The 12,533-nt window shown below is 48.5% G+C and overlaps 1 protein-coding gene across 16 annotated transcripts in view; it reads left to right on the top strand.

The window, feature by feature from the left end:
* The first annotated feature begins 403 nt into the window (after nucleotides 1-403).
* Nucleotides 404-12,533, top strand: part of PRRC2B (proline rich coiled-coil 2B) — a 47,523-nt gene continuing 35,393 nt past the window's right edge. For 14 of the 16 annotated variants that reach the window (XR_006180482.1, XR_006180481.1, XM_042878667.1 and 11 more), the window contains exon 1: nucleotides 404-503. The gene's annotated coding sequence lies outside the window, so the exon portion shown is untranslated. The remainder of the gene's footprint in view (nucleotides 504-12,533) is intronic. The other 2 variants (XM_042878671.1, XM_042878661.1) reach the window with 2 other exon arrangements.

Genomic DNA, 12,533 nt, shown 5'->3' with positions numbered 1-12,533 from the left:
CCCCCTTGCAGGCAGGTCTGCAGCACGGGCAGGCCGAGCTCAGGGCTGACAGTGGGGTAAAAGCGTCGGCGCTGCACGCAGCTGTGGAGCTGTGTGCCACCTGGTGGACTGCGCTGGGTGACCTCACTGTCCGTGATGGCCCCGAGCGTGACCCGCCCCGCTAGCTTTGAGGGACCATCTCCCCCACGGCTGCGCGGAGCAGGAGGCGTTTGCCGGGCTGCAGCTCGGCCCCTTTCCCTCCTCCTCCTCCGCCATCTTGGGTCGGCCCTCAGCCGCCGCTCGGCGGAGCCCTGCAGGCGGCGCTGTGAGGGCGGCGGCGGCGGCGCGGTTTCCTCCCGCGCGGGATTGACAGGCCGGGCCGGGGGAGGAGGAGGGAGCGGCAGCAAGAACCCGTATCGCCCCGCATCCCGCCGCGCAATCCGCCGCCATCCGCCGCGCCCCGCGCCCATCGCCGCTCGGCACCCGGCTCCTCAGGCGCTCCCGGCTCCCAGCCACCCCCGCAGGTGGGTATCGGGGGCCGGCGGCGGCGGCTGCCGCGGGTATTCGGGGCGGTGAGTGGGACCGGGGGGGGGGGGGGGGGCGGGGGGGGGGGGGAGGAGGAGGAGGAGGAGGAGGCGGGAGGGGAGGGTGAAGGAAGGTGGGACGAGGCAGCCCTAAAATGGAGCTGGGGCCCGGCGGCTGCGGCACCCCGGGCCTGGAGCCCGCTCCCCTTCCTGGGGCCGCCTCATTGTCCCCGAGCCGCCCCGCCGTCAGGCCCGGAGCTGCGGTGCCGCCTGGGCTGTGTAGGCCGCGGGGCTGCGGGCTGCTGTGAGGATCGCGGCTCGTTTGCTTGGCCGCCGTCTGGAGTGTGACACAAAGATCTTCTTGTGGCGCTGCTGTGTGCGTCTCGACAAAACAAGGGGGGGGAGGCTGGGATGGGTGGTGGGGGGTGTGCATCCAGAAGGCTCTGGGTTGTTTTGTTGTGGTGCTGAAGGTTTACTGGGAGAGCTGAAATGCCGCCTGGTGAGAGGGAGGAGGGGGGGGGTTCACCGAGGAGAGAGTTGGTGTTGGTGCTCGGGGAGTTGTGGGTGGGTTTGTAGAGGTTGCTCTGGTTGCTGGAAGGGGTTGGTCGTCGCTGGGTTCTTGGGAGCGTGGCTGCTGCAGGCTGTGGGGTGGCTCTGAGGTGGGCCCTGGGAGCGTGCAGCGCCGAGCAGGGTTTGTTCAGCAGCCCTGGCTGTGAGGCGAGTGCAATTTTCTCGTTTTGTGTGAATATCAACATCCCCTTCGTCTGTGGAATCAAACCTGACCGGGTTTGGGTGAGTGGGGAGTTCTGGGTTTCCTTAGGGAAGTTGCTTTGATTTGCCCTGCGGGCTTTTTTGTTGTTTTTGTCCTCTGAACGTCAGAAGGGTTTGGATGGTCTTCTCGGGGTGGGCTTATCGAACGTTCGTGTCTTTGTCACTGGTGTTTGGGGTGGTAAGGTGATAAAGAAATGCTCGGGACCTCAGAAATTCTGTTCCTAGGAATAGGTAATGAGTGCAAGCAGGTTGCAGTGTCTGCATCATCAACTGAAGTCAGCCCAGAGGGAGGCCATCCCACCCGTTTTGGGACAGAATCGAGGTTTATATGGAACGTTTTGGCTTGTCTTAGCCCTTGCCCTGTTGAAATACCTGTCCGTGTTTTTCACCTTCATTGAAATGCTGTACGTGCATTTGATCAGGAGTTCACCCAGGATCGTTCAGATCCTTGTGGGTCCATGGGTGATGCTGCTTCTTTCTGTGGTCAAAGTGGTTCTTCCTAGCTAGCAGAATCTATTTTGGGGGCACGATAAACAAGACATCTCCCATATGACCTCTTGGAAACGGTTTGGTACTTTCTTTTTATAGTTAAAAAGTTCAGATTAAAAATCATACTGACAAAATCACAAATGCTGCTTGAGATTGGTGTTCTTAATTGCTTGATTTCCCAAATCGAGTACATTCCTCAGTCCAGATACATCTGCTGGTAGCTTTATGTTGGTTTTGTGCTTAATTGGGCACACACAAGGAATATAACTTGATTCCTTTCTTATTCATAGGCACTTTCACTGGTCTGGTTTTCTGCATGTCTTTAGTTGACAACATGTCACATGTCTTAGGATGTTTCCAGTGTTCACTGATAAGAAAATCTGTCTGCAGAACTCAGATGTCTTTCCTCTTTAAAATAAGAAAATAGTAAGTAAAGGCATTTATACAGGTTTCCAAAGCTGGCATTATATGGTGCTCACTGCAGACTTTGCGTGGAATTTTAATTTATTTTTAGTTTACAAAAACTATTTTTTTTCAGGGGAGGAGCCCACTTTTTTTAATTCAGACATTTTTCTTTGGTCACACAGTGTGTGTTTTGATAAACTGTTGGCTTTTTTTGTCTATTTTTGTATGTGCATGAAAGCTTGGGAACAGTAAGCAAGCAGCCCATACAAACGCTGGAAAGTAGAGGAAGGGTTTAAAAATGTCTTGGTTTTAATAAATATGAGTAATGTTTCTAAAGATTCTTAATAAAAGGTTTTGACTTCTACGGTGACATTTCATAAAACCCTCTATTAAAGCTTTCTGTAGTGCCTAACTTCAAAGGCTTGTTTATTCCAGCAGCCTTCTCTTAAAAGGAGGAATGGCGTTGTGTTTTGTCTGAGCCTGACGCAGCGTGCCCTGCTACCCGAGCGGTGCTGTGAAGGCAAGTCCTGGGTGCAGAAGCTCTTTGCACAGCTCCCAACTCCTGTGCAGTGTCCTGCAGGCTGTCCAGTGCGGGTGCTGCTGGTGAAGATCAGGATGATGGTTTTGGCATGCTTTCTAGTGCCTCCAGCCCTCCTGAGCCGTGCAGCACAGAGCCTTTTAGATCATCCATTACAGAATCCCCACCTGCTTAAGATTCAAAAGCGTGAGTTGCTCAAGGCCTTCATTACACTCACCTGAGTAATTGGAAGTATTTGAAGGCAAGCTGGGCTGACTTTTAAGTGCTGCTGCACTGAAAATAATAGTGTAGGTTTTTATTTTATGATGTTACTCTGCACAGAGATCTGGCTCTAGTGGAGTTTCCACTTGTAATTCCATGTTTTCTTACAGGAATAGAAGTGATATGAACAGGGAAAACTTGCTGAACATAGGATGGTATTTAGGGGGAGGGTTTATTGCAAGGACTTCAGTTGTGCTCATCCCTTTTCTTCACTGTGTTCCTCCTGTGTTCTGCAAGCTGGCAATGATTGTGATGTCTCAGTATTGCTCTTCTTGCTATTCATACCTTGTAAGTGGGTTTTGTTTTTCATGTGGCACTGACTCATTCTCCTAATAGGTCGATAATTTCACAGCTCCTTATCACTAGTTTGTCACTGGGAACAGAAGAAATGCAGTGGGGTATCAACAGGCACTGAGGTGAAAGCAATGCAAACAGGTAAAAGCTGGGGGACATGCAGTTCTCTCCTTCAGCAGAATATATCTTTCTAACTGGTGAAATTAAATGGCTTTGTTATGAAAGGCCTATAGCATATGCCTGGAAAGCACCTTATGAAGGAGACAGATGGGTGCTCAAACTGCCCAATTTGTCTAAAGAAATGTTCTATTCCACAGGAGAGAAATGGGGCTGAAGCAGAAGATTTTATTCATCACATTAAGCCTTGCTGAAATTGCTTGTTAGTAACTTGTGCTAGCATTCAGGATGTTCTGTGTGTGTACATGCTTCCTCTGCAAAGATAGCAGAGAAGAGAACAAACCTGGGAAGTATGTAGCTGTAAATTCTGTGTGCTGTGTGTTATTTTCCTTTGGAAGCATTGGAGCTGTAACTCAGGTGGGCTGGAAGCTGGCATGGTAGCACTGCATCACTCTTCGTCTAGCTGTGGCATTTAGTCTGTATTGAAGCTGCTTGGCTTGATGTATTGTGGGGTCTGTGAGGACAGGAGAAGGTTTGGGGGATGTTAAGAGATGGGGGGGTCACTGTGCATGTTCAGTGCCTGGAGCACCTCCATTTAGCTGGAAGCGGTGAGAGCTCACTGTTGCATTTTTCAGAATTGCAGAATCTAGATTGGAAAAGACATTCCAAGATCATTGAGTCCAACCACCCTAAAGGACTGTAGATGTTAATTTATGGAGGACTACTGGAAGCAGTCTCCCTTTGGTTGCAAGAGGGAAGAAGCAGTGGTGGGATTTGTCACAGGCAGAAGTGAGAGAGGAGGACTGGTGGGCCAGACTTAAAGTACGGAGGCTTGAAAAGGAAACCAAGGGCAAGCGGCTAAGGACTTGCTTAATGGCACGTTATGATGTGGCCAAGAGGACTACTTTATTGCAGTGCAGTACTTGAAATGTGCAGGGGGCTTGGGTTAGCTGCTGGGAGCATCCTCAGTAGCCTTTGAAGTTGAGGTGAGCGGCACAAAGAGGAGCAGACTGCAGTATTCACAGAGGTGGCATCCTGTTGGGAGGGATTTGGTGGAAGAGTTCTTCCTGGGTTGCTGTTTAAATGTTTTAGACACCACATTTGCTGTTAATGGTGCTGCAAAGAGCAAACAGGTTTGAAGAGCTCATGTTGGGACTTCACCTCCCACAGGCACTTTTTGTGTGGGATTATAGTGATGTTTTTTTTGGAAGTGCTCTGCAGTCGGGTAGGTTCTTCAGCTGTTCCTACCTGTATGTGGGCTGGGAGCGCCGTACAAAAGCCTCAAGTGCTCTTGTTCAGAGTTAGGAGTGGGCTGCAGAGCCGGCAGGGGAGTAGGGCACGCTCAGGAGATGTTTCTTAATGGCTGAAATAGTACAAAGTGCGATTTTATCTTTTTCTTAAATAACCCAAGAATCGAGCTCCCACCTAGCAACCAAAACTTTATGGCCAATCATTTAGGAGTGGTTTCACGAGATTCAAGCCTTACTACAGCGTTAGTGCTCTGCATTTGAACAGAGCGTTGCTTTTAGTGATGGCTGTGATGCTGCTGTAGTAAAAGCAGTGCATGGAGTTGGCAGCGTTCTTCTCCCAGCAGGCCGGCCTGCTCCTCCAGAGTTCCCCTGGCCCAGGGCTGTGTGCTGCTCCTGGCTGTGCACGTGAGGGGGGCACAGTGATTTCAGGAGTGGTTTCCAGCCCCACAAAGTCAGAGGTGGAGGGTCTGTTTCTTGCTTTGCCACTCAGCAGAGCTGCATAGTTCTGCGGTGTCATTTTTCAATCTGGAAAACAAGAGAGATGACACCTTGCTAGTTATGCGCTGAAAATCTCTCTGTAAATTAAAGCATCTATGAGATGGCTTTGCTTCCTGTCCAGCTTGGCATAGTGCAGATGTTCTGTGCATGGTCTGAGTGGCAATGGTTTCCAGAAGTGCATTACAACCTCTCCCTGCTTCAGAGTCCTGAGCCATGCTGCACTTCAGAGCACTGAGTAAAGCTGCACGTATTGTTGCAGTTTTTTCCCCACTTTGTACCTGTGTCCTTTTCCCAGCAGATTCTTTTCAGCATTCTCAGCATTCATTTGTAGTGCAAATGGCTCCCATGAATACGAGTCCTGTAAGAAGGTTTGCTGTGAAATGCTGCATGCCCTGGTATTGTTAAAACCAGAGAACCTCAAGGAATACTTTCTTGGAAGCCTCAGTATCTGCAATGTAAGTGAACTGCAGGCTTGTGTGAACTCCTTGTAATCTCATTAATGATTTGAACCCGCTGTGTCAGTCTTGATGGCTGTGGGAAGTGGGTGAAATCTGATAGAGAAAGATCTATTCAGCCTTTGCCAGGGCAGCTCTGTGCCCTGCGGTGTGGTGGTGGTGCTGGGCTGGCTGCAGAGCTGCCTGCCAGAGGAGCTCTGTCAGCAGTCAGGGAAGGAATGGGGCTGGACAGACTGGCTCAGCTGGGGCTCGTGGGCCGTGCGTGCACTGAGGGATTGGTGTTTACTGCTTGCAGTTTGATAGCATTGCATTTTGTCTTTAGTCTTTGTGCAGATCACCTTCTCTGCTAAACCTGAGCAGGAGATGAGGCTGTGAAATCAGCAGCTGGTCTGAAAGTGTGGTGAGGTTTGTTCCTAAAGCCTAGATCAGGTGAAATGAGGCGTGCTGGCACAAGGTGAGCTCCCACCTCCCCATTGCAGTGTGATCCTTCCTTCCTGAGACAGAGAAAACAGAACTGCTTACTCAACAACTGTTGGCATTTATGTGGAAAGAGCTTTCTTTGTTTCTCAAAAAAAAAAAAAACAACCATGTAATCCTGAGGACTGGCAGCTCTGCTCTGATTTCGCCTCCTGGATCTGTGACATCTCCAATCTCTTGCTACCTGTAAAACCTGCATCGCATGGAGGTGAAGTAAGTTCCTGAGCATGGGACCAGATGAAGGATTTGTGAGATGTTCTTTGCAATTTCATTGGAAGAACATGTGTGTGGTTGCTCTTTAGAAGGCATCTGTTCCCTGGCAGCAGCCTGGATTGCAGTCCTTTGGCTTGTCCCTTGCCCTGGTTGTGTCAGGCTCTTCCAGGGTGAGCTGAGGGAGCAGGCAGCACATTCCACCTCTTGCTGTATCGCGCCTTGAATATATGGATATTCTTAATGTGAGTATTGAAAGCCTGTGTGGTAGGAATTTGAGGAGTCCATATGCAAGACAGATAATTTTACAGCCTTAAAATGGAGTGGTTGGATTTAGTTGTTAGCAGTGGAAGTGTGTTTGCCAGCTTGGAGCCAGATGTGGTGACTTGAGACATCAATCAGAAGGACTTCATGCAGTGACCTCAGAACTTACATGTGTCACTTCTCTACCCCTGTAGGCTTCTCCAAGGCATTGGACAGAATTGGTTCCTCTTTTAGTACCTGAGGGTGGTTCTCTTCCACTGGAGGAAATCACCATTCTAGACCTTCCAGATGCTGCTGCAACATTTTTCTTCCTGTTTTGACTTTTTTTTTTTTTTTTTTTTTGACACTTTTCTCGTTCATGATTTTACTCAAGAACTGCTTTCTTTAAGGTCTTAGCAGCTCAGGTTTGCATGGCTCTTGCACGCAGAGCGGGGTCAAGGATGTGCAGGGAGGCAGGGACAGACACCTGAGCTCTGGGACCTGTGTCACTGCCTGCAGCGTTACTTGAGCAACTGCTGTTTCTCTGCCTTGGTTACCTGTAAAATAGAGCTGATAATGTTTGCTTTGGAACCCCCCCAGGAGATCTGGAGTAGCTACTCACAGTCTGTTGTTCAGATACCTAAATGCTCAGCTTACCTTACAGTTCAGCTCAATCCTGCCAGGAGGCTTCTAAACAGCTTTTACCAACAGAGCATTATGCTGGGGATTTCTGCTTGTATTAATATTGCTGGTTTGTGATCAGCCCTCCTTGCTTTAGTGTTGAGGGAACAGGGTATTGCATCTGTGTATTCTCCCTGGATGTTCAGCTCTCAGAGGACCCGGAGCAGGGTGAAGTGAAAGGCAGAGCCACAAGATATTGTGGTTGGTGTGCTTCAGCTCTGGGCTGAGGTCTGTGTTGGGACCAATCTCTTTTAGCATCTTTATGGCCTGGGTAAGAGGGCAGAGAGTGTGGTGCTGCTAGTAGTCACTGCTTCCAGGTGGCTCCACTTACGATCAGTTTCTTGTTCTGAAAGGTCTGACAGTTTTCCAGTGCTGCTTTGTAGATTAAAGGTACAGTTAGGCTCTTAGGGGTTGGTTCCTTCAGCACTGCATGATGGGGCAGTTGGGCAGAAAAGGGCTTTGGTGCTGCTGGGAGAGAGTTTTATTGAAGCTCATAAGCACTTTCTGTGGGCAGTGGACCAGCTTTCTGCATGGATTTCTTTTTCTGTCATGCATGCTGTAGTCTTGCATGCTCTGGATGAATTATTTCTTATCTTTGTCTGTTTTCCCAGTTACTGGGGTTCAGGGGCCTCTTGAGGGTGCAGCATTGTCTGTTCAGAGCTAGTTAACGTTTTTTTGTAAATAAGGTTGAACTCTTCTCCAGGCTTCAGTCTGCATGATGCTTCACTGTTAGTTACAAGCCCGTGTTTCCTGGCTGTCTCTCTGCTCCTTGCCTGGCCAGCGCTGGGAAAGCTGTTTGGCAGTGAGGTGAGGCGTCTGTAGCTCACAGGCCAAGCCCTGGGGCTGCCGAGTACTTCAGCAGCAGGAGCTGTGATTGCTGACCTGTTGGCATGTTTATGAGTGAACCTGGTGAAGACAACTGAAGAAAATTAGGTCAGGTCATTTTATAGAGCAAGCCCTTTGTGCTCCCATCTGTATACAGGCATCATATCCGGGGTGAATCTTGGGCTGTCCAAAGGATTGCCTCTCTTCTCTGTGCTCCTGCTGCATGTCTCAAAGTCAGGCTTGGCTTCCAGGTGTGATGGGCAGGCTGGCCAGCAGGCAGGTCTGTTGGCAGACAGCCTGTGACAGCATTACTCAGCTAGCAGCATACCTCTGCAATAAATCATGGGAGATGGGATCCTGGTCTCTCATTTTTTACAGGGAGAGACGATTCACAGGAGACAATGCAGAGAGCAGCTGGAGTTGTTTAGAATTAAAAGGATTGCGAGGAGGGTCCCCCCTGGTGAATCATGAGCCCTGTTTGTTAAGGGCTTTCCATCTTTTCTCTGCACTGCAGAATGCTGGTTTGTTCCTCTGATCTGGCAGGATTTTTTTTTTTTTTCTTTCAGATTTTTAAACAAGTCTTAGCAGCTTCTCCTGGGCAGTGCGACAGACTGGCAGAGACAGGCTTCTTGTGGCCTGGGCTTTTGGTACAGCCTGTCTGCTGCACACCTCTTCTGTGCAGATCCTGTTGACTTCACACTTGGATGCTGATATTCTCCCTATGATCCCCCCTTTACTAAGCACTGGCTCCTGGAAATTGCTTGCTCATATGGGCCATTTCCCATCAGGGTGGTCATCCTTGCATGGCCCAAACGGGACTTCCACAGGACAAAAGTGCATCTGGCACCAAGCCCTGATAGCAGCTGGTTGTGCTGTTTCACCAAAGCTCTTGGAATGGCAGCCAGTGGCATCTTTCATTGCAGAGGCAGGTGGTGACTGTTCCGTGGATAGGTGGCTCTTGGTGGGACGTGTTCCAGAAGCAGTCTGTCTCCCTGCTGACAGATAAACGTTTAGCTCTGAGGGTTAGTAGCAAAAAAAAGACTGCATGTATTTAAGGAAAAGTGAACACCACTGATCTGTAAAACTATACCATGTTTTTGAGAAGGCTTCGTGTTACAGGTAACGTTAGAAACCACAGAAGACTTCAGTTTAACATCAACTCTAAGCAGTTTCTCAGTTCTGGAAGTACAATTCAGATCTTTCAACCTGTGAATTTCTTAGCAATTCATATAAAATTTATGGTCAAGAGTCTTCCTGATCTGAAGAAAAGCCTTTTCAGTGTTAATCTCCATCCCTGTTGCTTTGTTTTGTGTTTGTGACTGCTGCTGTTCAAAGAGCAAGGAGTGCAAGTCTACAGCAAAGAATCTGCAGTAGTCCAGGCCTTTGCCCAAGTGGCTGTGCTTGGAGGTGTGTGAGGAGCTGGTGTGGTTCCTTCTTTTTTTTTTTTCCTCTGTGTGTGTGTGTTACCTTTGATCAATCTGTTTGCCCTTTTCAATTAAGGCTGGCTGGCTTCCAGGTATTGGAGCTCCATTGAAGTCTTGTGAATAAAACTCTAGCAGCCCTTCCTTCCTACAGGAATTTACAAAGAGCTTTGCAGGCAATCCTGTTTGTCAGGGGTCTTTCCCTTTGGCTGTGTGTTCAGCTCCCAGGTTTCCAGTTGTTAACCAGTGCCAATAGCTCCAGCTTCTCCCAGGGCTCTTTTTGCAGGACAGCCTCCCTGTGCATGGTGGATCCCTGCTGCAGCTCCAGGACTTACAGCTGTCTGGATAAAAATGTATCCCTTTAAAATGGAGTTAGACAGTGTCAGTACCTGCAGGTCAGATTCAGGGTAGCATGATGAGGACATGAAGATGTGGAGGTAGAGGAGCTCTCTGTCCAGAAAGTAATTTTGGCAGGTTGTTTGTGCCCTGGGGCCTCTGATGTCACCAGTCACGCTGCAGTGTGCTCAGATTCCTCTGAGAAGCTCAGTATTTCACACTCTGGTGCTGTCTCTGGATATTGCTGGTCCTGAGAATGGAAAGAGCTAAGCTGGGTGCTAATGCTGATAGCAAACCTTCCCCCAAAGACCTCTATAAACCCAAAGGACACCTTGCAGAAATGTGAGTGATAGATCTTTAGTTCTACAAAACAGGGAATAACACTTTCTTTAGGGTCAACAGTCGGTCACGGAAACCCTGACCACAGGTCAGAGGCTGTCAGTTTTCACATGTCAGCATCAGCCTTCTGGTTCTAACTCCCCTAATAATCATGTGAGCTGGCAGTTTAGGGCTCAATTAACTTGATTTTTCTCAGAAACTGCTTTGCTATGCGAGACTGGAAGGCTTTGACAGTCTCTGCCTGGATTCCCTGTCGGGCTGTGTGTTGGGAAAATAGGGCAGTGTCGTGATGGCCTTTAGAGGCTGTGTGTGTGACACAGTGCCAGGTGACCCAGGGACAACTCCGTCCTGCTGGTGGCGTGGCTGCCATGGGGCTCAGCACCGCTGTAACCTTTTTGCATGCAGAAATCCCTCACCTCCCCGTGGACTTGTGTTCCCCTTTGCAGTTCGTGCTGCTGTGTAACACACAAACAGAGCTGCATTTCACATTTTCAGCTTCAAAGCGTTGAAGGAGTTCAAAGTAGTTGTGAATTTTACTTACCCTGACAACAGCTGTGGCTGTCCCAGAGAGTTTGACAGGGGGTTCTTTCCCAGCACGTTCCCAGAGTGACCCCAGCTCCTCTGCACTGAAGTAGTTGTTTATTCCTCCTGCATCCTTCTAATGATATCAGATGTAATCAGGAGGCAGCTGAGACCCAGTTACATAAGTGGTTGTCAGGGTTTCTCTTTGGCACCGTTACCCGTATGCTGTTTGCATGCTGACTTTCAGGAACTTGGGGCTTTTCTGTTAACTAGCTAATTCCTGAACCTGATGCGATAGCTGTTGTTTTTGTTTTTTTTTTTATAATACCTAAGAATTTGAGCTGGTTTGAGGTTTTCTAAACCTTAAAATGGATGTTATTGCTTGGGATTTGTGAGACTGAAGCAGAGTTGGTGGGGTCCAGGCCAGCTCTCACCTTGGGGCTCAGTGCATACCTGCAGGTGAGCTGGCTGTGGGATGGTGCACGGTTCTCTGCTATTCACACTGCCTGCAATCCTGCTGGTTCAAACAGGGCATTGTTCAATGCAGTATCTGCTTTCCCGCTAAGTCTGCTCAAAACACGGTGTTTTCCCTTTCTCTTTTATATTTATCCTACTGATAAAGTATGGTGGAAATGGGGAAGTGAGTTTTCTTTGGCGCATGGTGATCATCCAGGCAAAGATGGAACCAGACTGGAGCCAAAGATCCTTTTGCTGCTCTGCAGGAGAAGGTGATCTGGGGATGCTGGTCAGCACTGCTGCCTCTGCAGGCTTCATGCTGCAGCCCAGAGTGGTAGTCTGGCTGTGAGGGGCTTCTGGAGGAACCTGGTGGTGTTTTGGAGCATTGTGTGGATGCTATTACTCAGTGACAGAAAATGCTTCTCTATCTACTTGCTGCCTAACACACCAAATCAGTTTGCTCCTGGTTTAAATCCCTGCACTGCAGGGCATTCACTGCAAGGTGCCAGGTTTATTGGTATGAAACTTTGCTCCCTGGCAGCAATCTTTAGGTAGGCTTTGCTTGGCTCTCTGCAGGTTTGTAGTGCATTCTGAAACTGACTCCAGCATGGTTGTGGAAGGCTTATCTTGTTTATAATGCCATGGACTAATCCTCTTACCCAGAAATGGTGTTTGATAAGGCATTACTGTGGGAGAAGTTGTAGCCTCTGGTCAGAGATGGGCTCTTTCAGAATGCTGAATGATTTCTGGCTGCACTGAGAGCGTGCTTTCAGCTAGATGAGTTTCAGAAAGAGTGAAGGGTGGGTAGGTCTGATATGTAATACAGCGTTTTGTTACTCCAAAACACAGTTGCAACTGTAAGATATGACCTGGCAGATGGTATAATACAACTGCCAGCAGTTCTAGGCTTAAAATGGAGATTTTACAAGAAGAAATCTGGAAATGTAAACGACGTGTGAAGAGGATAGATTAAGCTTCCAGGTTTGTGGAAAAGTGAGGACAGGGAATTATAAATAAAATACCTGAAAGAAACATCTGTTGAAAATAAGCAAGGTTTCTTTTCTGAGATAAATGTTTGTCTGCAGTATCTGTATTCCCTGTCCTAGCTTTGTCCTAGGCCCAAAAAAGAAAGCAGAGACTGCTTGAGTGAAGGGTATGAATCACAGCACCTTGTGCAGGCAGAAATCAGAGTGAGAAATTAGCAAGCCATGCCTATTGTGGAAAGCACATTTATAGCTAAAAGTGGTTCTTGAAGGTGCCAGAACAGAGAAAATACAGTATATTTTTTATAAAATATTTTCAGGGTTTGCTGAACCTGTTCCATTTGAGCTGTTTTTTGGACTCTTCAGCCCTCTCTTATAGCCAGCAGATAGGGGAGAAGAGTTTGAGGAAAGAATTCTGTTACCTTCGGTAAATGTAACAAACCCAGCTACCAGGACTTC

This window comes from Lagopus leucura, unplaced genomic scaffold (genome assembly GCF_019238085.1).
Source record: "Lagopus leucura isolate 7727_CA_CO unplaced genomic scaffold, USGS_WTPT01 Super-Scaffold_100022, whole genome shotgun sequence".
NCBI classification, from domain to species: Eukaryota; Metazoa; Chordata; class Aves; order Galliformes; family Phasianidae; genus Lagopus; species Lagopus leucura.
The sequence above is the reverse complement of the archived record's forward strand: the minus strand, read 5'-3'. Positions and strand labels throughout refer to the sequence as shown.